The sequence below is a fragment of the Mustela putorius genome, unplaced genomic scaffold (assembly GCF_011764305.1).
Source record: "Mustela putorius furo isolate JIRA1106 unplaced genomic scaffold, ASM1176430v1.1 tig00003909_pilon_pilon_pilon, whole genome shotgun sequence".
Lineage (NCBI taxonomy): Eukaryota > Metazoa > Chordata > Mammalia > Carnivora > Mustelidae > Mustela > Mustela putorius.
The window spans coordinates 36,803,805-36,827,545 of NW_025422057.1; the positions used below are offsets into that span (position 1 = coordinate 36,803,805).

The 23,741-nt window shown below is 45.6% G+C and overlaps 1 long non-coding RNA gene across 7 annotated transcripts; it reads left to right on the forward strand.

The window, feature by feature from the left end:
• The first annotated feature begins 2 nt into the window (after window positions 1-2).
• Window positions 3-21,262, forward strand: LOC101681318. 7 transcript variants are annotated; one of them, XR_006603115.1, is made up of 4 exons: window positions 3-114; window positions 466-563; window positions 11,152-15,476; window positions 20,473-21,262. It is a non-coding gene; the product is annotated as an uncharacterized LOC101681318 (long non-coding RNA). The 7 variants fall into 7 exon arrangements; XR_006603116.1 differs by lacking the exon at window positions 20,473-21,262 and having other exon boundaries at window positions 11,152-14,852; window positions 15,182-15,706; XR_006603117.1 differs by lacking the exon at window positions 20,473-21,262 and having other exon boundaries at window positions 11,152-11,766; window positions 15,182-15,706.
• Window positions 21,263-23,741: the final 2,479 nt, after the last annotated feature.

Consider the following 23,741-nt stretch of genomic DNA (forward strand, 5'->3'; position numbering starts at 1 on the left):
CCCCCCCCCCCCCCCCGTCTCTCCTGCGCGAGGTCGCTGCCCAGGCGTTGGCTTTGTTATGAAAGACCAAAAGAACACCCCTGGCTAGAAGTGCATTTTTATCCTGTTAACCAGGTAGTTTCGCTTCTGCACGAACGCTTGCTTTTTCGCCCCTAGGGGCTAACCGGCCAGTTTTGCTTCTGTAAGACTGCTTTGCTTGTCTTGCGCGGCGGGCACCCTGAACCAAACCGCTGGCGCCAAGTATGCCTGTTCAAACTGTCAACCAAGCAGCTCACCCGAAACTTGTTTGTATCTGTCTATAAAAACCCTGCACCAACCCAGCTCTGGACCTCTCGGCCTTATCCGCAAGGAGCGGTGCAGAGGTCCAGGTTCGGGAACCTGCAATAAACGACCCTTGCTGCTTGGCTTTGACTCACGTCTCTGGTGGTCTTTTAAGGTGGGAGTAATACTCTGTTGGTATTTCAGTTAAACGCAGGACCAGAGCGGGAAGAGGGAGCTGGAAAGTGAATCTGATCTCGGACTAGGCGGAGTCCAGTTCCAGGAAACCGAAACTTCTGCTAGAGGTAAGTGGGGCCCAGCTCGGCTGAGAAACCCCGGGTTGGGGGGAGCGGGAGGGGGGAAGAGCGGGGGGGGGGGAGCGCGGGGGGGGGGGGCGGAGTGGAGGGGGCGTGCATGTTTGCAGAGCTCCGTGTGGTTCCATGTGGAATTTGCAGCTGGCCCTGTGGACTTTGGCCTGGGCTCTCACCTGTCTTGCTAAGCCTGCGTGGTGCTCGAGCAACCTTTTAAATTTATTTTTAAATAAAATGAGAGGAGATTGTTCAGCGTTATTCGTGTTGTAAGGGTGGCACCGATGCTGTTTCCAGCTTTCTGTATCCTAAGCTGAAACTGAAGTCCTTGCTTCCCGTCTTCACTGAAAAAAAAAAAAAAAAAAAAAAAAAAAACAGGTACAATGCTGTACACCAATGCAGTTCTTTCTGTTGGGTAAATTTAAGGAAGTTTTGGCGTCAAGATGTATAAACAGTTTAGCAGTTGATAGGCATTGCTGAATAGCTTTGAATAGAGGTTTATACACGTCCACTCACAATTGTGTAAGAGTGCTTCTCTTCTGTGCCCTTGCCAGCCTTACTCACCATAATAAGATTCTAGTTGAAGATGGGGGTGGTATTGGGAAGCTAAGCAGAAAATGCCAAATACCAATAAACCTAGGCTTTTGTTCCACTTGAATTCAATCATTCATTCATTCAGCAAATTATATTGAACAGCCGCTAAAACCAGACATTGTTCAAGGTACTATCAATATAGTAATGATGAAAATAGAGGACCTACTTTTTTGGAGTTATCTTCTAGTATGGGAGATAAAAATAGTAAAGAACAAATGAAACATTATGTATCAGATGATATGAAGAAAAAGCACAGAGAGGTTTGGAGTGCGGGATATTTTTGCTAGTATAAAGCTGTTGGTAATAGCTGAAAAGCTTGTTTCACTGAGAAAGTGGCAATTGAGCAAAGATCTGAAGTGGGTGAGGAGTGAGCACTGGAGATAAGGAGCTAGCGAAGAAAGTTCCAGGCATGGGAAACAGTACATACAAACCCCTGGAGGTGAAGCATAGTTGGTGTGCATGGATGGTGTGTTTGGAATGGGAAGAGCAGGGAAAAAGTCCCTAAGAATTGAGGTCTGAGAGGTAATGTGGTGGGCCTAAACGCTATCATAATTTTTTCTGAAGCGGGAAGCCACATTTTAGAAAAGGTATTGAATGGTTTAGTGTGGGTAGAAAATAAACCTAGAATTTCCTTCTTACTAAGAATTTTTAAAAATTTAAAAGAATTAAGAATAAAAAGAATTTCAGGGCTCCTGGATGGCTCAATGGGTTAAGCCTCTGCCTTTGGCTCAGGTCATGATCTCAGGCTCTCTGCTCAGCAGGGAGCCAGCTTCTCCCACTCTCTCTGCCTGCCTCTCTATCTACTTTTTTTTTTTTTAAAGATTCTTATTTATTTATTTATTTGATAGACAGAGAGAGATCACAAGTAGGTGGAGAGGCAGGCAGAGAGAGAGGGGGAAGCAGGCTCCCCGCCAAGCAGAGAGCCCGATGCGGGGCTCGATCCCAGGACCCTGAGATCATGACCTGAGCCGAAGACAGAGGCCCAAACCACTGAGCCACCCAGGCACCCCGCCTCTCTACTTACTTTTGATCTCTCTCTCTGTCAAATAAACAAATAAAATTAAAAAAAAAAAGAATAAAAAGAATTTAAAAAATAGTCCTCCACTGTTTGAAAAAATTTCCAGTATGTTGATCGTGTTTTTTCTTCCTTGTCCCACTTCTTTCCCTTCCTTTCTCTTAGCTTATCTGGGTCAAGAGATTGTCTTTGCTTATAAAGGTTTAAATGAATAGCAATAAGCAATCAGAAGTAAACATCAAAGGAAAAAGAAATCCTGGTTATCTACATATATTGTTAAGAATTCAAATTCAGAAAGACAAAAACTACCTGTAAAAAATTTAAAGAATATGGGGCTCCTGGGTGGCTCAGTGGGTTAAAGCCTCTGCCTTTGGCTCAGGTCGAGGTCCTGGGGTTCTGGGATCGAGCCCCCCCCCCCCCCCCCCCCGCATTGGGCTCTCTGCTCAGCAGGGAGTCTGCTTCCCTTCCTGTCTCTCTGCCTGCCTCTCTGCCCACTTGTGATCTCTGTCAAATAAATAAACAAAATCTTTAAAAAAAAATTTAAGGAATATACATTTTTAGGATGGAGGAAACGAAGACCTGTTGAGTGGGTGTTGAACATGTTGAAATTATTAGGAGGAATTTATAGATCAATCTTTATTTTCACAGAAAGGTGCATTGGGTGCGGTCTTCGGCAAATCAATAGTGCATTGTCTTTTGAATTTATTCTTTTCAAAAAATGTTTATTTATTTGACAGAACACAAGAAAGTGTGCAAGCAGAGAGAGTGGCAGGCAGAGGGAGAGGGAGAAGCAGGCTCTCCGCCAAGTGGGGAACCCGATGTGGGGCTCAGTCCCAGAACCCTGGGATCATGAACAGGCTGTCCCTCCCAGCCGAAGGACAGACACTTAATTGACTGAGCCACCCAGGTGCCCCTTGATTTATTCTTACCAAGATGTAAAACACAGCAACTAGGGAAAAAGGAAATAGAAGTGAAACATGGCAACTGACCTAAAATCGGCTTAAGAAACTGAAACTTAAGTAATAACTCCTCTAAGAAATAGATGTAAGGCAGAGTTTCTCAATCTTGGCGGCTATTGACATTTGGGCTAGATAATTCTTTGTTGCAGGAAACTATCTAGTGATGTTTAAGAAGCATCCTTATTTATAACCACTAGATGTCAGCAGGACCCTGCAGTTGTGACCAAAAAAAAAAAAAAAAAAAGATCTCTATTAGTTGGCAAACGCAACTTTTTTTTTTTCTCTAAGGCCCCAAATCCTCTCCCCTATTATGCCCCTCCTCCAAGAATCACTGGTATGAATAATACCCTCATGTCTTCAGAGCACAGCCTGAAATACGTAGGAGGTGGACTTTGGGTAGAAAAGAAATGGCTGAATACAGATAAAGGGCAGTTGAGGGTGATACTGGAGTTCAGAAGGAGACCTGTGTGGAAGGGTGGATATCAAGGGGAATGTCCCAGAAGGCCTATTCCCTCCAGCATGGACTCCAGCGTGGAGGTGGCTGTCTCACATTTGGCCTGGCTGGGTATAAGCTCCAGAGCTGTGGACTCAGACTGAGGGTGAGTCATTCAAGCTGGGCAGGCTGCAGGTAGAGGACCTTAATCCCAGTGCAGTTCCAGCACTCAAAGCATCGTGGGAATGGAGACGTTGGTGGCTAGGGTGATCTCCAAAGAGCTGGAACCTGCCGTAGCGTGCAGACCGCAATTAGCAAAGACCTGGGCTGCAGTACTTAACAATAGTGAATGGCAAGCATTGTGGCTTGGCCTGATTTAGGGGTACGTGAGAGACACCCCCTTGGCACTTGGAGAAATTCCAGAGGGGAGGTAACTAAGGACACCAATGAGGTTTTGTCAGTCACTGGATTGGAGTAGCAAGCTCATGAAATTCAACTGTCAGTTTAAAGAGACCACTTGCTAATACCTAGAGATATTCATATATGAGGCTGGCAATTACATTTTTGTTTAAGATTTTGTCTATTTATTTAGAGGGAGCATGTGAGTGGAGAGAGGGACAGAAGGAGAGAGGGAATCCCAAGAAGATCGCACTCTGAGCATGGAGCACAACTTGAGGCAGGATCCCGCTACCCCCAAGATCATGACCCAGGCCAAAATCAAGAGCTGGACATTTAACTGACTAAGCCATCCAGATACTTCTAGCAGTAGCATTTTCAGTACTAAAGAGTATCTGTTTTCCTAAATATGCTGCTTGTCATTCTCTGCAAACATCCAGGCTGTCCCACACCTTAGCGTTACTGAGCCCTGAGAAGTGCAGCGTTCTCTCCCAGAGTAGGGAGGGGTGGGATAGAGAGACAGTATTGGGTTGTAAGACACTTCAGTAACAGTAATCTCTGGAAATTGTCAAAGCACAAACACATCACATAATCCAGGGATTTATTTTACACCATTGCTTTTTGGGTGTAAGTGGCGTATAACAATACCTGGGAAGAGTTGCCTAATAAAGAATGAACCAATTCTCCAATGAGTATTTACCTTTCATATTTCTCACTCTGGTAGAATTGGCAGTGGTTAAACTCATTTTAAAACAGCATGCTTCCCCAAACAGAAGCACTTTAAAATATCATTCCTGTTAAATCTAACAGATCTCTTGTTTCAGTGATAAAGAAGTTGGGAAGATGGTTTCTACCTGACTCTGATGCCTGCCCTCAGTGATACAAAGTTTGCTTCCCTGCAATTTCTGTAAAATTTTAGTAGAAATCCAAAACCCTACTGATTAGTATTCTGTTAATTCCTTGGGGATTTGTAATTTTGTAGATTAGAAATCCCTACCAGGGAATGAAGGGAGCTTCTAGAAGCCAGGAAAGGTAAAAAAGGATTGTCCCCTAGAGCCTGTGGAGGCAGTGTGGCTCTGCCAGCACCTTGATGTTAGCCCAGTGAAACCCGTTTCAGACTTCTGACTTCCAGAACTGTAAGATGATAAACGTGAATGGTTTTAGCCTGCCAAGTTTATGGTAATTAGTTATAGTTACATTGGAAATTAATATATCCTCCTCCAAAACAAATATAAAAATGAAAAAACAGTAACATTGTTTCCTTATTATTTTTCCTTTTAAAAATATTACTTGGGGGCGCCTGGGTGGCTCAGTGGGTTAAGCCGCTGCCTTCGGCTCGGGTCATGATCTCAGGGTCCTGGGATCGAGTCCCGCATCGGGCTCTCTGCTCAGCAGGGAGCCTGCTTCCTCCTCTCTCTCTCTCTGCCTGCCTCTCTGCCTACTTGTGATCTCTCTCTGTCAAATAAATAAATAAAATCTTTAAAAAAAATATTACTTGGTATACAATGTCTTTTAATAAAATGTCCTACTCAAAAGTGACTTCTACTGATGGTCTCTCAAATTATGCAGCAACCTTTTCATGTTTCTTGATCAATACCAGCAAATGACTGAATTCATAGTGCTTCAAACCAAATGGAATAAAAGAGCAATGCTTGGACAGTTTGACAAATTAAATTCCAAACTTCTTTTTGAAAACTTTTAGAAACTTTTAGAAAACTGACTTTTAACTGACTGCATACTCATTTTATTGTTTTTCTCACTGGATTATAAAAGGCAGGAGGTTTGGGGAAAACGTCTGCTTTTTTCACTGAAGTTAATTACCTTGAGGTAGACCGCATCTGTGCATTCCTAGTTCCTAGAAGAATGTGCTGTCCCTCATGACATCTTATGACCATGATATAGTTTAGATCCATGTATTCATTTCCAAACCCAACAAATCAAGATTACCTAAATAACAAGAATCCTACTCCCTAAGTTTACTGTAGTTACAGAAGTAGGTAGTGACTCTAAGCAAAACACCACAGAAATGGAAAGTAGAACTATCTAAGGGAAAAGGAAAGGGACCATGGCCAGGCTGGCCCACTATGGGAGCCTAAGTTCACTTAAAGGGAAGAGTGGCTATTAGACAAACCTTGTGTTATCTGGAGGTAAGCAAACCTAAGGCATTAGAAGGAACTCTTAGGCCTGTTTCCTTGACAGAACTACCTGATTGTAGGGGATTCCTCAGACATACACCATCTCACTTATTATAGGGGTACGTGCTCTGCATTGTGCAAGAGGGTAAATTTCCATTACAGAAAAAGCCTTAATGTCAGATATGGGACCAATAGGACATTTTTTTCCTGAGATTTCCTTCACGCCTCTCCAGCTTGGGCACAATATTTCTTATTGTGACATTAAGACATTCTTTTTTTTTTTTTTTTAAATTTTTTGTTTGTTTGTTTATTTATTTGACAGAGAGAGAGATCACAAGTAGACAGAGAGGCAGGCAGAGAGAGAGGAAGGGAAGCCGGCTCCCTGCTGAGCAGAGAGCCCAATGCGGGGCTGGATCCCAGGATCCCGGGATCATGACCTGAGCTGAAGGCAGAGGCTTAACCAACTGAGCCACCCAGGTGCCCCAACATTAAGACATTCTTATTAAGACATTAAATCTTCTTATTAAGACATTTCACCTTTATTTGCTTCTGTGCACTCAAGACACAGTGGCAAAGACCAGCTGGAATCACATTGTCTGTTTCAGTATTGGACTTTGGCATTACTGGCTATGTCATCATGGCCTGGTTGGCTCACCTTTTTTTTTTTTTTTTTTTTAAACGTTTATTTATTTAGTAAACTCCACCCTCAACATGGGGCTCCAACTCATGATGCTAAGATCAGGAGTTGTGTGCTTTTCTGACTGAGCCAGCCATGTGCCTTAGTTCATCTTTCTAAGCCAAAATTTCTTACCTATGAAATAAGAATAGTCACAGATCTTTTCCTCATGGGGTTGTGGTGAAATGAAATGGAATAACACATGGAAAGCATGTCTCGCTGCAGAGCATTTAGTAACTGGATGTTACTATCATTATGTATGACAAATCCCTCCATTTGTGCAGTGGGCAGTCTGCACTAACCTCCAGCAGGAGCACTTTCCCATTATAATTTGTGGAATTATGTCATGTCTCTGACTGTGCAGCTGCTGGAGCAGGTGCTCTGCTGTGATCCTCAGGCCAGGGCAATCTAGATCTTCCCACCTTAGGACCCAAGTCAGAGAGCCCTGGACATGCCCACACATGGAGCCTGGTGGTGCCTCTTGGGCAGCAGGCATCTAGCCCTTCCCTTGGACGGACTGATCTATGTGGGAAGAAGAGATTTTGGAAAGGTGATCACTTCTCAGCTCTTTCCTAGTTCTGTATCAAATGGGATGTTTCTAGCAGACCAACTGAGTTTCCAGGTGAAAACATTTTCTGCAAGGCACCAGCTCTAACCTAACTCTGAAATAGAGGGATGGAAATGTCAGCAAAACTGAAAAGTTAGAAGGGCTATTTGCACAAATAGCAGTATGTCTTTGAAATTTTTGTGCATAAAATTATTGCAAATAAAATACTTTTTAATTGAAGTATAGTTGACATATTGTTTCATATTAGTTTCAGGTGTAAAAATAGTGATTCAATGTTTATCTACATTATATAATGATCACCACAGTGAGACTATACCATTTGTTATCCTACAAAGTTATTACGATATTATTGATTATATTCCTATGCTATACTTTATTATCTCCATAACTTATTTACTTTATAACTGAAGGTTTTTACCTCGTAATCTCCTTCCCCTATTGACACCTACTTTCTCTGACACAGAAACAAAGCAAATCTTTATCTTGTGATCACTATGAATTTGGCGGCAGTCCTGGTTCTGTGGGGCTCTGACTTAGCTGATTAGGTATGCAGAATCTTGACCACGTCTTTGGCATGAACAGACCCATGAACTCACAGGACAGAAGCACTAAGGAGAGAGGAAACAGTCAATATAGTGTATAAATGTGCCTATGTGTATGTGTGTGTCTGTGTGTGTTTACAAATAGGAAAGAATAGTGAAAAGTAAAGAGGGAAACTCATTTTGAGTGGACAGGGTTTTGACTTAAAGAAATGAAACTTGATCATAGAACTATGAGTCCAATATCAGAATTCTAGGACCAGTTCTGTGTTTGACTAACAATCTAGATGAGTCAAACTCTATGAGTTGTCTTATCAGTTCAATAAAAGTGTTAGCCTTGGACAGTGGCTTGCAGCCCTGGCAGCAAACTAGAAAATTCCTTGAGAATCTTTCAAAACAAAGCAAAAAAACCAAACCAAACTAAACAAAACAAAACAGAGAAGCTGATCCCTGAGCTAATCTCTAGTCCAGTGAATCAGAATCTCTGGTAGTTAGGCCCAGGCATCAGAATTATCAGTCATTGAAAGAAAGAAATCCCAAGGTAGGGGCACCTGGGTGGCTCCGTGGGTTAAAGCCTCTGACTTCGGCTCAGGTCATGATTCCAAGGTCCTGGGATCGAGCCCCGCATCGGGCTCTCTGCTAGGCAGGGAGCCTGCTTCCTCCTCTCGGCCTACTTCTCTGCCTACTTGTGATCTCTCTCTCTGTCAAATAAATAAATAAAATCTTTAAAAAAATAAAAAAATAAATAAATACCAAGGTAATTTTAGTGTGTAATCATGATTTAAAACCACTGCACTAGTGGTGCCTGGGTGGCATGATTGGTTAGATATCTAATTCGTGGATTTGGCTCAGGTCATAATCTCAGGGTGGTGAGATCAAGCCCTATATCAGGCTCTGGGCTCAGGGAGGGGTCTGCTTGAGTTTTGTTCTCTCATTCTCCCCCTGCCCCCACTCTCACTCTCTCTCTAAAATAGATAAATAAATCTTAAAAAAAAAAAAAAAAAGGAAAAACACAAACAAACAAACCAAAAAGCCCACTGGGCTTGGTTTTGCTTCTTAGTATGGTCTGTGGACCAGCAGCATCCACATCAACTAAAGCTTGTTAGAAATGCAGGGTCTTAGGTCCCTGACACAGACCTACCTAATTAGAGTTTTTCTTTGAACAGGATGTCTAGGTGACTTCTTGATATATTAAAGTTTGAGGGGTGCCTGGGTGGTTCAGTTGATTAAACCTCTGACTCTTTAGAGTGAGAGAGAGAGCGTGAGCAAGGTGAGGGACAGAGGCAGAAGCAGACTCCCTGCTGAGCAGGGAGCCCTATGCGGGGCTCAATCCTGGGACTCTGGGATCATGACCTGAGCTGAAGGCAGACATTTAACCAACTGAGCCACGCAGGCACCCCATAAATGTCTGACACTTGATCTCAGCTCAGGTCTTGATCTCAGGGTCGTGAGTTCAAGACCCATGTTGTGAGTTCAGACTCAGCATGGAGCCTACTTTAAAAAAAAGTTTGAGAGGTACATTTTTAGATGATTCCTGGGTCCCTTACAGGCCAAATGACATAGAAGTATGAGTAGGGACTCATTCTCAGTACATGTCCATCTTTCTTTGAGGCTCTGAGTCAGCAGCTTCTTTTCTCTGTGCCTTGATGTCTCCACGTTTACCTTAATAATTCACACAATATGATAAAGGAACATAGGTCAAAGTGCTTTGACCTCTATATGCAGTGTCTGATGTTTGCCTTAGAGATTACTCATGTTTGCAAATTCACGCCAGTCACATCCATAAAGAAAATACTCAGCTATCTGCTCTGAAAGTTACAGTAGTTTTCATACCATCTCAGGTGTCTTAACGGCTGTCTTTGGCCTACCATAATTTATATCCCTGGCTGACTTCCTTATATTCCACATGTAATATAAGGAATATATGGGATTTTTGTGTTTTATTTTTACATGTCAAGCAGTCATTCACTTGGAATTGTCAGTATAAATGTCAAGGAACATTTACGCCATTGACCTAGTCTCAAGACATTGCATAGCCTGCTCCTATAATGTCTATGAGAAAAGTTCTCAGGATCCTAGGAGGCAAACGTTTTTAGACTTGTCTGAAATATCTTGGACTTAGGGAGTCCACTTAACTAAAAAAAATAAGAAGAGGTAAAGATATTTTCTAATTGCGTTGAAGTTTAGAATTCTAAGCTGGGCCGAAAAGCACAAGTTCTACTACTCACATCATTTCATCATTTTCATAGCTCTGAGAAGTCCTTAAATGTTTGGGGAGCTGCATTCAAACATGTTGTTGGTATGTCTAAGACAGTCTTCATTGCCATTAGTTCCTTATTTTTTTTCAAAAGCCAGCGAGCTGGGACACTTGAGTGGCTCAATCAGTTAAGAGTCTGCCTTCAGCTCGGGTCATGATCCCAGGGTCCTAGGGTGGAGCCCTGCACTGGGCTTCCTGCTCAACAGGAGACCTGCTTCTCCCTTTGCCTGCTGCTCCCACTGCTTGTGCTTGGACAAATAAATTTTTTTTTTAAAGTTAGCAAGCCATGAATGATCATTAGTTACATGCAGGCTGCTTTTTTGGTACCTGGATATGACATATTTCCTCTTCTCAAGTGACTTGCCATCTAAGTGGAGAGACAGATTCATAAGCATTTATTCAAATTCGAAACCACATGGCCACCCTGACCAAGTGCCTTATATCCTGGTCTGGCAAGACATGATTGAGAACCCTCCCTCCTGGCTTAAACCCTTTCTCCCTCCCAAAGCAGGACCTACGTCCTGCGGAACCCAACTCCTAAGTCTAACAAGAAAACGGAGTCCAAACCAAAGACTCCGCTTTACCCAGTCCTTCAGGACACTTCCACGGAGGACCTGATTCTTCCACCACTGTACCAGGTCTCCCCACCACCTTGTCTGCCCCTCCAGCAGAAGCATTAGGGGCTGCCGAGGGAGTGCCGCTCCCCCTACCAGATGGAGGGGCCCCCCATGCATGGGCCGGTGGCAGGGACACGTGGGCGGACCCATCGGGCAGCCCCAACCTCAAACCTGGGACTGGCCAATTCCACTGTCCTTCCCCTCCGCACTATGGGACCCCCCAATGAAATGGGAAGACAGCCAATGTTATATTGGCCATTTCCTACTAGTACTTTATACAACTGCAGAACCCAACATGCAAAGTTCTCCGATAAACCAAAAGGTCTGATTGGTCTTTTGGATACTGTTCTTTTCACCCATCAGCCCACCTGGGATGACTGTCAGCAACTCTTGCAGGTTCTCTTTACCACTGAGGAAAGAGAGTGAATCCAGGTGGAAGCCCAAAAGTCCATCCATCCTGGGTGACGTCAGACAGCCAACTCAGAACCCTGATCTCATAAATGCAGCTTTCCCCTTGTCTCGCCCCACTTGGGACTACAACTTGGCAGAAGGTAAGGAGAGGCTCTGGGTCTACCGCCAGACTCTAATGGCAGGTCTCAAGGCTACAGCATGCAAGCCTACCAATCTGGCCAAGGTATATGATGTAAGACAGGGTAAAAATGAGAGTCCGGCGGCATTCCTAGGAAAGATCATAGAGGCGTTCAGACAGTACACCTGTATGAATCCAGAGGCCCCAGAAACCAGAGCTGCCATTGTTATGTCTTTTGTTAACCAAGCTGCTCCAGACATTAAAAGGAAATTGCAGAGGGTAGAAAGACTGGGAGTCAAGAGCCTACAGGATCTGATAGTGGTGGCAGACAGAGTCTACAAATAACAGAGAGAGCCTGGAGGAACAACAGGCTAAGATAAGTGACCATCAGACCCGGAACCTGGCTAAGATCCTACTGGCCACAACCACGGATGACCCACATGAAAAACAGAGACGTCTCAAGAAGTTGGCTTCAGGAGCAGGTAAGGAGGATGGCCCCTTTTGAGAATGCCCCAAACTGAATAAAAACCAGTGTGCTTATTGCAAAGAAGAAGGCCACTGGGTAAAGGATTGCCCCAACAAAAGACCAAAGGCCTCCGCTCCTATCTTGGAGGTCGAAGATTTAGATGACTAGGGGAGTCGGGGTTTGGCACCCCTCCCCAAGCCCAGGGTAACCCTTAAAGTGGAGGGGCAACTGATTAAATTCCTAGTAGACACCAGGGCACAGCTCTCTGTCTTGCTACAACCTCAAGGGAAGTTGACAAATAAGACCTCATGTGTATAGGGGGCCACAGGCACTAAACAATATTCATGAACTACCCGAAGAACAGTGGATCTCGGCGTGAGCCAGGTATCCCACTCCTTCATGGTCATCCCTGAGTGCCCCTACCCCTTGTTAGGCCGGGACCTACTCACCAAGATGGGAGCTCAAATTAGTTTCCACCCTAAAGGGGCAAAGGTTCTGGATCAAGAGGGGCACCCGATCTAGGTTCTTGTTATGAACCTCAAGGATGAATATCATCTCCACCAAACGCCCCCAGCACCAATGACCGACAATGACCACTGGTTGCAGGAGTTTCCCCAAGCATGGGCAGAAACGGGGAATGGGACTGGCCCAACATCAGCCAGCTATATACATTGAATTAAAACCAGGAGCAGATCCAGTCAGGGTCCACCAATACCCCATGCCTCTCACAGCACAGACGGGGATCACCCCACACATTCAACGACTGCTAGACTCAGGCATACTGTGGCCTTGTCAGTTGGCATGGAACACTCCCCTGCTGCCGGTGCGAAAACCACACTCTAATGATTATAGACTGGTCCAGGACTTGAGGGAAGTTAACCGACGGGTGATGGACATGCACCCTATGGTCCCAAACCCCTACACTCTCCTCTCCACCTTGCTCCCAGACAAGACTTGGTACACAGTGCTAGACCTAAAGGATGCCTTTTTCAGCTTGCCCTTGGCCCCAAAGAGCCAAGAGCTCTTCACTTTTGAATGGGCGGACCTGGAGAAGGGCATCAATGGTCAACTCACCTGGATTCGACTACTACAAGGATTCAAGAATTCACCCACCATCTTCAACGAGGCACTGCACGAAGACTTAGGTGAGCTCCATACCAAGCACCCTAATCTGACTCTATTACAATAGACTCTATTACAATAGAGTCCTGTTGACAGCAGAGGACCAGGAAACATGCCTACAAGGCACCAAGGATTTGCTCCAAGCGATAGCAACTCTGGGATACCAGGCTTCAGCTAAGAAGGCCCAGATCTCCAGAACAGAGGTGAGCTACCTGGGGTACAAATTAAAAGATGGACAAAGATGGTTAACGGATGCGTGGAAGGAGACCATCATGATAATCCCAAAGCCTTGAAACATCCACCAGGTACATGAATTCCTAGGGTCGGCTGGGTTCTGCCGATTGTGGATCCCTGGTTTCGCTGATATGGCTAGGCCCTTCTACGAGACCACAAAACAAAAACAGGACTTTGTATGGACTGGGGCCATGAACAAAGCCTTCAATGACCTTAATTAAGCAAGCCTTGCTTTGAGCCCCTGCACTCGGGCTGCCTGATCTGACTAAACCGTTTCACCTTTATGTGGATGAAAAGAAAGGGGTGGTGAAGGGAGTCCTAACTCAATACATAGGCCCCTGGAAGAGACTGGTGGCCTACCTCTCAAAGAAATTAGATGCTGTGGCCGCTGGATGGCCTCCATGCTTAAAAATTATTACTGCAGTGGCCAGGATACAGATAAGCTGGCTATGGGGCAGGAACTATATGTCACTAACATGCATGCCATTGAAGGGGTGCTCAAACAACCCCCCGGACCAATGGATCAGCAATGCCCACTTAACCCATTACCAGGGCTTGCTTTTGAACCTACCAGAATTTTGTTCCAGGTACCAACAGCCCTAAACCCAGCAACACTGCTCCCTAACCCTGACTGGGACATCCCCTCCCCCCAACATGACTGTCAAGAAATCCTGGCTCAAGTGCACGGAGTCTGAGCCAATCTCCAGGACCGACCACTGCCGAACTCGGATGACACCTGGTATATAGACAGCAGCAGCTTTGTCTGGGAAGGAATCAGGTATGCCGGGGCAGCTGTGACCACAGAGACAGAGACTGTCTTGGCGGAACCGTTAGCAGCTGGGACATCTGCCCAACGTGCGGAACTGATTGTGCTAACCAAGGCACTAACAATGGGAGCAGGCAAGTGGATAAACACCTATACTGATAGCAGGTATGCCTTTACCACAGCCCACATCCATGGAGCCATTTATAGAGAAAGAGAGCTCTTAACAGCAGAAGGAGAGACTATTAAAAACAAGGCAAAAATCCTTGAGCTCCTAAGGGTCCTCTGGCTGCCTAAGGCACTGGCCATTATGCATTGTCTGGGACACCAAAAAGCAGACACGCCAGTGGCCAGGGGAAACTGGCTGGCCAACTTAAAGGCAAAAGAGGCAGCTCTTTTGGTGAACCATGTCTTAGTGACCACACTGCCTGATCCAGGAACACCGAACTTGCCAGACACCCCCAACTACACTGACACAGACTTACAATGGATTGGGCGTCTGCCCATGACACAAGGTGGAGAGCTGCAGATTCCAGCATAATCCTACCAGAGGAATGGGGACGGCGAGTCCTATCCAAAATGCATAAGAGTACCCACATGGGAACAAAAAAATTGGAAGACTTGGTGTGACATGCAAGGATCACCATCAAAGACTCCCGATCAAAGATCGAACAGATTGTGGCAAGCTGTCACTCATGTCAATTAACTAATGCCACCGCCCATGAATCTAACCCGGGCACCCAAGTCCAGGGGGGACCACCCAGGAGCCTACTGGGAAGTGGACTTCACTGAGGTAAAACCTGGAAAATACGGATACAGGTATTTGCTATGGTTTGTAGCACTTTTTCAGGATAGACAGAGGCATGTCCTACCAAACATGAAACAGCACAGATCATGACCAAGAAGCTGCTGGAAGACATCTTACTGAGTGTGGTTTTCCTGTTAAGATTGGATCAGACAACAGACCAGGATTCATCTCTAAGGTAACACAGGGAGTAGGACTAGTACTTGGGGCAGATTGGAAATTACATTGTGCATATAGGCCCCAGAGCTCAGGACAGGTAGAGAGGATGAACAGACCATTAAAAGAGACTAAATTAGCCTGGAGACTGGCAGGGACTGGGTGACTCTCCTCCCCTTCACCCTATATAGGGTACGAAGCTCCCCATATAAGATGGGACTTACTCCCTACGAGATCATGCTCGGTATTCCTCCACCTATTATTCCCAATTTAAAACCTGAGGTGCTTGCTGAGTTTGATGATCACTAACTCCTTTTCTCCCTCTAAATGTTGCAACAAACCCATGAACAGGTGTGGCCTAAGCTGAGGGCCCTCTATGAGATTGGGCCACCCCCCGGACCCCCATCAATATCGGCCAGGTGTACGTCCGGAGACACCAACATCAGACACTTCATCCCAGGTGGAAGAGACCCTACCTTGTGCTCCTGACCACTCCCACATCTCTCAAGGTCGACGGGATTACTCCCTGGGTCCACTACACCCACGTCCGGCCAGCTGACCCACACACTGTTCTCAAAGACTTTGTCCCAGAATGGAAAAGCCAACCAAACAAGGACAATCCCCTGAAGCTAAAACTGCGGTGGTGGTAATAATACTCTTAACCTTGTTTACCCAATGCCTTTCCAACCCCCATTTGCCACAAAATCTGACATGGATAATTTATAACGCAGCCACTGGAGACGCTTTGAGTACCACCACCGGCTCTCATCCACCCGGGACATGGTTTCCCTCTTTAACTTTTTTTTTTTTTTTTAAAGATTTTATTTATTTATTTGTCAGAGAGAGAACGAGCGAGAGCGAGCACAGGCAGACAAAGTGGAAGGCAGAGTCAGAGGGAGAAGCAGGTTCCCTGCGGAGCAAGGAGCCCGATGTGGGACTCGATCCCAGGACGCTGGGATCATGACCTGAGCCGAAGGCAGCTGCTTAACCAACTGAGCCACCCAGGCGTCCCTCCCTCTTTAACTTTTGACTTGGCTAAACTCCTTCACCTAACCTGGGATGAAACCTTCATTAGTAAACATCATTTCTATGTCTGCCCGGGGCACACCAAAGAAAAAGCACAACAATGTGGAGGCACCAGCAGTTATTACTGCTCTTCATGGAGCTGTGTCTCCACTGGCCACATCTGGTGGAACCCTCCTGTAAAAAAGAACCTTATATCTGTCAGCCGAACTGGTACTATGGGCCAGTGCAGTAAATCTATTAAATCTATAGAGGGCACTTGCAATCCAGTAAGCATTACTTTTACTCCTGAAGGACAGGCAGAGACGAGATGGAGTACTGGACTCTGGTTGGGGAGTAAGACTTTATGAAAAAAACCAGAGTTTTCCCCAGAGACCCAGGTGCTATATTCGGAATCAAACTCCTCCAGCAACCCTTAACTAACCCAGTTGCCTTAGGCCCAAGCCCTGTGCTAGCACCTTCTCTGCCCAAACCTCAGACAACTCCTACCTCCCCAATGCCCTCCTCTGTACCTACCGTGCCGTCTGCATCCAATAACACCCCTGATACAGACACAGTCACTCCCGCCCCGACCTAAACCAGCCTGGACCCATGATTGGGTCCTTACTTAGGTACATCTGAGAGGGGGGAATGTGGAGGTCGAGAAAATTAAGGACATCCCACCTCAAGTTTAACCTTAGGAAGAGTACAGCCATCTTAGCTTCAGCAGCCATCTCAGGCCCCAGTGATCAGGGGCTGACTTTAGTTCCCGGAAAAACCGCTATACCCATTCCTGCAACACCCCAGCAACAGCTAATCAGCTTACTGCAGGAAAGTCTGAAATTTCCCCTCTTCCCCCCCAAAGCCTCTTGTAATGACACATAAATACCCCTATCTTAACTAGACTCGGGGTCCAAGTCCCTACTCCGCTGTGTTGGGTATACTTGGGCCCAAGCATAAGCTTGTCAAATAAGCCCTCGTGTGATTGCATCGGTGTTGGCTCCTTGGTGGTCTCTTGGACACGAAAACTTGGGCATCACACTTGGTTGCCTTGTTAGTACAGAAGAAGCAATGTTTATCTCTTCCTTGGGTATAGGAAAAATCCTTCTTTAGTTAACTCTTGAGCTTTTAGCTGAAGCATTTGGCAGAATCATAGTCATGCTGGCTCTCCATCCAGAGAATATTCCCAAGAACATATGCTCTGACCAGGCCTGGCTCTGCTAAAGGAGGTTTTTGAAGCTACTCATGCAATGTGCAGTGATGCTGGCTGCACATGCTAAGGTTCCAGAAGGCTCTGGCCTTGGATGACCAGACCAGATCTATGTCAAGTCACAGTAATCCTGCAAAAGCAGATGAGAGGGAATATGTGTCTGTGAAAGTGCCGGCTGACAACCAACCTGATATTCTAGAAGTGGGAAGTTTTATTTGGTATATGTCCTTATGTGTCCACTCAAGTGTGAGTTTGCTTCAGGTGTTTTGGTAGTTGTACCTCCTGAAGGTACTCAGTCGTTCAATGGCCTGTAGGTGAGATCTAGTCCCTGACATTCCCAAAGCCAGGCAAATATCAGAGAGCCAGAGGTGCAGAGATAGAGCATACCCATTTCCTCTCAGGGGGTTGGCTGATCAGGTACCCTATTTGATGCCAAAAATGGAAGCAAAACTGGATGTTCTTCTGATGAAGAATTCTTTACATTCTACCTGGGCCCATCACATTCATCACTTCAGCAGGTGAAGGGATATATAAATGGTGGTACGTCCATACAATGGAGTATTAGTTAATAGTTGAAACAAATGAGCTCCCAAGCCATAAGGACTGAAGGAACATTAAATGCATATTGCTACATGAAAGACATACTTAAAAAGACTACATATTATATAATTCCAAGTATATTACATTCTGGAGAAGGCCAAATTATAGAAATAATAAACAGATCGTTCCTTGCCGATGGTTTTGGGTGAATGGTACAGGTGGAACTCAGGATACTTTTAGGACAGTGAGACTCTTCTTATGATGCAATAATGGTAGATACCTAATATTATGTATAATACAAAGAATGAACTATACTGTAAACTCTGGGCTTTAATTAGGAATAACAAATCAATACTGGTTCATCAGTTGTGACTAATATACCATACAAATGCAAGATGTTAGTGTAACAGCATAGCAGCTGGCCTTAAAGGCTGACTTGCTTCAGGTTAACACTCCTTACTTGCTGACCTAAGTCCCTTGATCTGCAACAGACTAATTTACTTTCTTTGAGGTTTACAGACTATTGACCTTGAGGAGTGAAGGACCAGACCTTTCCCAGGCCACAGAAGTTAGCAAGTCTGTTTGAAACAGTCTTGGCTCTCAGATTAGCCCAGCAATTTTTTTTACAAAATGTTTTTCTTTCTTTCTTTCTTTTTTTTTTGGTCACGCAAGTGATTTTACTGACTTCCCTTTGTATATCTGTAGGTGTTGCCTTCCTTTGCAGAAAGAACAGAATACTCCTGCACATCCACACACACACACAGTTCCTCCGCACTAAGATGACCTTTGTAGCTGGTATCGTGGAATCTGCACATAATCAAGAATCCTTGCAGGCTACTGCACTCCCTTTGCTGATTAACTATCCTACATTGTACCCCACACCCCTTAAGAAACCCCTAAGGCAGAATCCTTGGAGTTGTCTTTTGAACATGAGTCCGCCTTCTCAGGTTGCCAGCCTCCTGACTAAAGCTCACATTCCTTTCCAGTCAAACATTTGTCTCTGGAATAATGGCCTTTTGAGGGACTGGTAACGGAACTTGTGTTCAGTAATCTTAGTAACAGGGAAACTGTAGGAGGGGTGAGGGGGTAGAGGAGGCAAGTAGAGTAGAACTTTGGACTTCATGTGCATTTTTTCTATAAGCCTACAAGTGTTCTAAAAATAAAGTTTATTGAGTGAAACAACAACAACAACAACAAACCTCTTGCAGTAAGGGAGCTAACTACTGCAATCGGGGAGGGTGACTATAGCCACAGGGAAACAGCTCCCATCTTAAGATCTGCAAATGTCTGAAAGATTAGTCACAGAAGTGCGTGTGAGTGTGTGTGTGTGTGTGTGTGTGTGTGTATTTACAAATAGGAAAGAGCTCACAGAGTAGGCAGTTAGATAGGAGCCAGTGATAAATAGGTGACATGTTAGAAGCCTGAGGGTACAACATCCTGACTCCAGTGGCTTTAACAAGCTGCCCTTAGGGCTTCCAACACTCCAGGGCTTACAGACCCACAGCCACAGGTGCAGACCATGCCTCTTCTCTTTAATCTCTGCCCCAGGGTAATCTATAGCTTCATTACAGTATATTTACACCTTGGTTTCAAGGACGCCCCCACCCCATAGGGGAAGGTGGCCAGGAAAGTTGCAACAAGAACCTTGTAGGGCCAAAACTTCCCCTCCCAAGTGGTAGGAGGAGTCCCTTGTGTAATTAGAAACAGCCTCTGTTAGAGAGGGTCCTAAACAATGTGGTTTGGGAATATAGTGATGTCTAGTGGGGTGAGGTCTGGGGCTGACAATCAAGAAAGAATTCTTGACACGCCTTTGGTACAAAAGCACATTTGGTATTAAAGCACAGGGACAGGACCCATGGGCAGGCAGAAAGAGCTGCTGCCCCGTGGTTCTGAGGAGTGGTTGATTATACACTTGGGAGTTGGAGGAGGTAAGGAAAAGGGAGGTTCGGGAAAGAACTTTATATGCTAAAGAGGATCTACAAGATACTGGAGGCCAGTCACTGTCAAGCTAAGGTTGTTTTCCCCTCTAACATTAACATTAAGATAGTTGGGAGCTTCCTGGAGGAATGTCACACAAATCCCACCCAGGAGTCGAGGAGGAGGGAGTGGGTTGTAGGGTGTCTGCTTGTTCTTTGTCCTCAGCTAGACCTCTGTTCCCTCATCACTAACTATGACTCACAACCTCCGCAAACATAAAAAGTAAATACGCCTTCAACCCCTGTGTGATGAAGTTCTAGAATATAGGTCGAATTCGGTGGGGTGAGGTCTGGAGCCGATGACCAAGAAAGAATTCTTGAGACATCTTTGGTGCAAAATGGTGGTTTATTAAAGCACGGGGACAGACCCGTGGGCAGGAAGAGCTGCTGCCCCGCTATCCTGAGGAGTGGCTGGTTATATACGCAGGAGTTGGGTAGGTGAGGACAAAGGGGATGATGTTAGTCTCTAAGGAATTTTGGGAGCAAGGTCTCTAGGACCTTGAGGGGGCTAGCTATTGTTGGGAGAAAAATTATTATTACTAGTAAAAAATCTTCTCATGAGACCCTTTAGATGTATATCTGTGGGTCATATGCTTGGGAATGATTGCTGACACTATCTTGGAGGTTTAGAGATAAAGTTTCACATTTCTCCTATCAAGTGTCCTTGTTAGTGAGATTTAGGTTTAGAAGAAATTTAACTTTATATATATTTTCTTCTGCCTCAGCCTCCTTCAGTTTTTATGGAGGGGAGGGCGACATTGGGGCCTGAGGAACTGAGTTATTTGTCTCTGGAAATTGGGCTATTGATAAGATAGCTTCTTTGTTGTAAATCGCGAGGACATTTGTAGACGGAGAGAGACTCCTGTCTTGCAGGATTGTGATCTCTGCAAGTTAACTATTTGTTTTTCTTTTAGGGCAGCCAGGGGTGCCTGAGGAATGTCACACATATTACCGAGGGGAACGGGTGGAGAGGAGGTGCAAGGTGCCAGCTTTTGCTTTGTCCTCAGCCAGCCTTCTGCTCCCTCATCACATGCAGTGGCCACTTTCCAGCCTGCCCACTCTCCCTTCTCCAAAGTGTACTGTCCTTAATAAACTGCTTTGGGCTTGCTACTTTCTTTCCGTCTGTATTTAGTGGAGTGTGGATCCTCAGCTAAATCTTTCATGGGTAATCCAAGAATCTATTTCCATTCACATGATATAGACTCTCCCACTGGTAACACAGCAATGGAAACTAAAGAGAGAAACTCATTCTTTTAATGGAGCTGTAACAAGGCAAGAAAGAACTGGGTGTCAGGAGCAGGGGATTAGGAGGCAAGATCAAGAAATACCTTCTTTATTGTCAGCCAAGTTTTGGGAGGGACTGTTTGGCATTCCTATACTTGATTAACCTTAGGACTAAATCAAATTTCAGGGTCGTGTGGGGGAGAAAAAAAAACTTGGTCAAGTTAAGTTTACAGGTATGTTATTCTGATTGGTCATGGGGGCAAATGGTTTGGCTGATTATTTATGAGACATAGAATGGGACTTTGGTGGGTTTGTGTCTGGTTTTTGTAAGGGCCTATTTAACCAGAAGGATTCCATCCTGGGTTAAACAGTGATTTTGTTGTTTATGCAGAAGAACTTAAACTGACCCTGCCCGGGAAACCAGTTCCAGGTAACAAAGCCCAAATACAAGGGTGGGTCAGGAGGTGGAGGTATCCAATCAGTAGGGGTGCATACTGTCTCCTTAGCTACCAAAGAGTATGGGCCCCGCCTTTTGGGCACCAATTCTGACCAAGGTGATAGGCTAGTTCAAATAACTACTAGGGTAGGGGTGCCTGGGTGGTTCCGTGGGCTAAGCCTCTGCCTTCAGCTCAGGTCGTGATCCCAGAGTCCTGGGATCAAGCCCCACATAAGGCTCTCTGCTCAGCGAGGGTCCTGCTCCTCTCCTCTCTCTCTGCCTGCCTCTCTGCCTACTTGTGATTTCTGTCAAATAAATAAAATCTTTAAAAAAAATAACTACTAGGGTAAATCATAATTCAACTGGCCACCCGTGTGTGACCTAGCATGACTGCAACTTTCTCTGTGTGTTATAATCTCTCATTGGCCACCGGTGTGTGGCCAGGCCCAACCATATGGCCCTTGCCCTTTAAAAGTTAGTGGGTAAGGTGTGGGGGGGTTGGAGTGGGGGGTGGGTCACAATCTTTGTAAGAGGCAGGCTGCTCAATGAGTTTGATTCTTGATGCTTGGTGGGAAGTAAAGCTTTGCTTGACCTTCGCTTTGTATCAGTCTCGCTCTTTTAATCATGGACCCATTATTGGGGGACCTTTCAGTTTTGTCATAGGTAAACAAGGGGCCTGTGGTGAGTCTTATCTGAGTAACATGGAAAAAGGTGGTTCTTTGCGATTTAACAAAAGACCACAAAAGAAATTGAAATAGACAAGCTCATTATTCAAGGTCTTGGCGCCATGTGGGTAGGTCTAAGGAAGGCTGTAGGCAGAGAGAGGGAGGCATCACCTGGGACACAAGCCTTATTGTATTCTTTTAATAAAATGCTCTGGGGCTCCCAGAGTAAGGCTGGATCCCTCCATTCAAACCAAAAAGAGCTGGGGTGGGGGGTGGTGGGTGGTGGTGGTGGTGGTGGAGGGAGGTGGTTTTTAAATACCCCAAAGATACGGGAGCAAAGACTTATGGGAAATGTAGTTTTCACTCTTTTGCTCGCGCTCCCTTTCACTGGGCGTCTGTAAGCTGTCTTTCCCCAGGGTACATCTTTGAGTGGGTGGCGTTTCAGGGCCACGGAGTCTTTGCACTCCCTGGGGACAAGTGCGACAGGATAGGGGAGTAGCGGGTGAGTCCCGGAGTCCCGGAGGGTTGGCGGACCCCCTAGCAGGGGTCCGAACGTCTCAGGGGCGGCGGGGGTGAGGGGGTGGGCAGTAGAAGGGACCGCGCAGCGGGACCCTCTGGCACTTGAGCCCGCGCAGGGCGGGTGGGGGCGGCCTGGCCTAGAGGAGGAAGGGACGGGCGTCCAGCGCGGGGACGCGGGGGCGCGGGTCCCGGCTGGTGGCACAGTCCCTGCGCAGTTCCAGGGCTGCCGGGATGGGGCCGCACTGGGCGGAGCTCGGTTCAAGGTACTGAGCAACTCTGGAAATGACATTCAGTTTTGAGTTGTGCAGAATGAGAATATTTTAATACCTGACCTGCGGTTTTTAATTTAATACCAACCTCTGGTGGTTCTGCGCTGTTAACGTATATGTTATATATAATTAGGTTTTTGTCGTCACGAGATCTTATTTCCATAGTTGAGGTAAGTTAGCTGTTTCCATGTTAAGAAAATGGGAAAACTGAGGCTCAAAGATGAAGTGATTTATCCAAGATCACACAGCCAGCAGCAGAGGGAATCTAGTTTTCCACCTGTTTTTCGGCCCATCCTGCCTAAAACCCATCATTGTTATTCATAGCATTGAGCACTGATACTGCCTTTACAGGTTCCAGGAAAATAATTGATACAGGAATTATATGGGGACTGGATAATTTCTTGGCCCTTGTGTTTATGGGATTTTTATTTTTCTTCTGAGCTCTTGAGTGTGGGAGCACAGTTTCTGGGCCAGGTCTGCCCTTTCTAGCTTTTGTCTTTGGAGGCCTTCATTTAAGTTTGTAGATGGTCGAGCCCCTGATTTTGGGGGAAAGTATGCCCTGCGAGTCAGATTGGGAGCCCTGTTTGAAAGTTCCAATCATATTTAATTTGTCCCCATGGCTCAGATGCCAGCTCTTTTAGAGCAAAACAGCTCTAAAAAAAAGAGTAGTCCCTTGGAACCTCAGCTGGAAGATCACCCCTTGACCTGAGTGAGACCTCTCACCAGAGTGTCACACAGACAGAAGAGGCCCAGGAAAGACTATATCCCAAAACCGCCAGGACAGAAGTAATTCTTGGTCCTCTGACAGAATGAGCAATGCTTGGGTGATGTCGCCTTAACCAGAAATCACTGTAGGCTGTCCACTGATCAGCTTTAAGAACTGAGAAAAGGCTGCCAGCATGAGCAAAGTGTAGGCAGGACAGCTGAGGGTACCTCACAGTAGACTTGGTGAGGACACAGTTCAGGAAAAGGAATCACCAGCCACAGAAGGAGAAACTGCCCTCCTTGTTCGCTCCCATCAGCCACACTCCCTTCACTCTGCGCTCACTCTACAACCTAGAGGTGTGCAT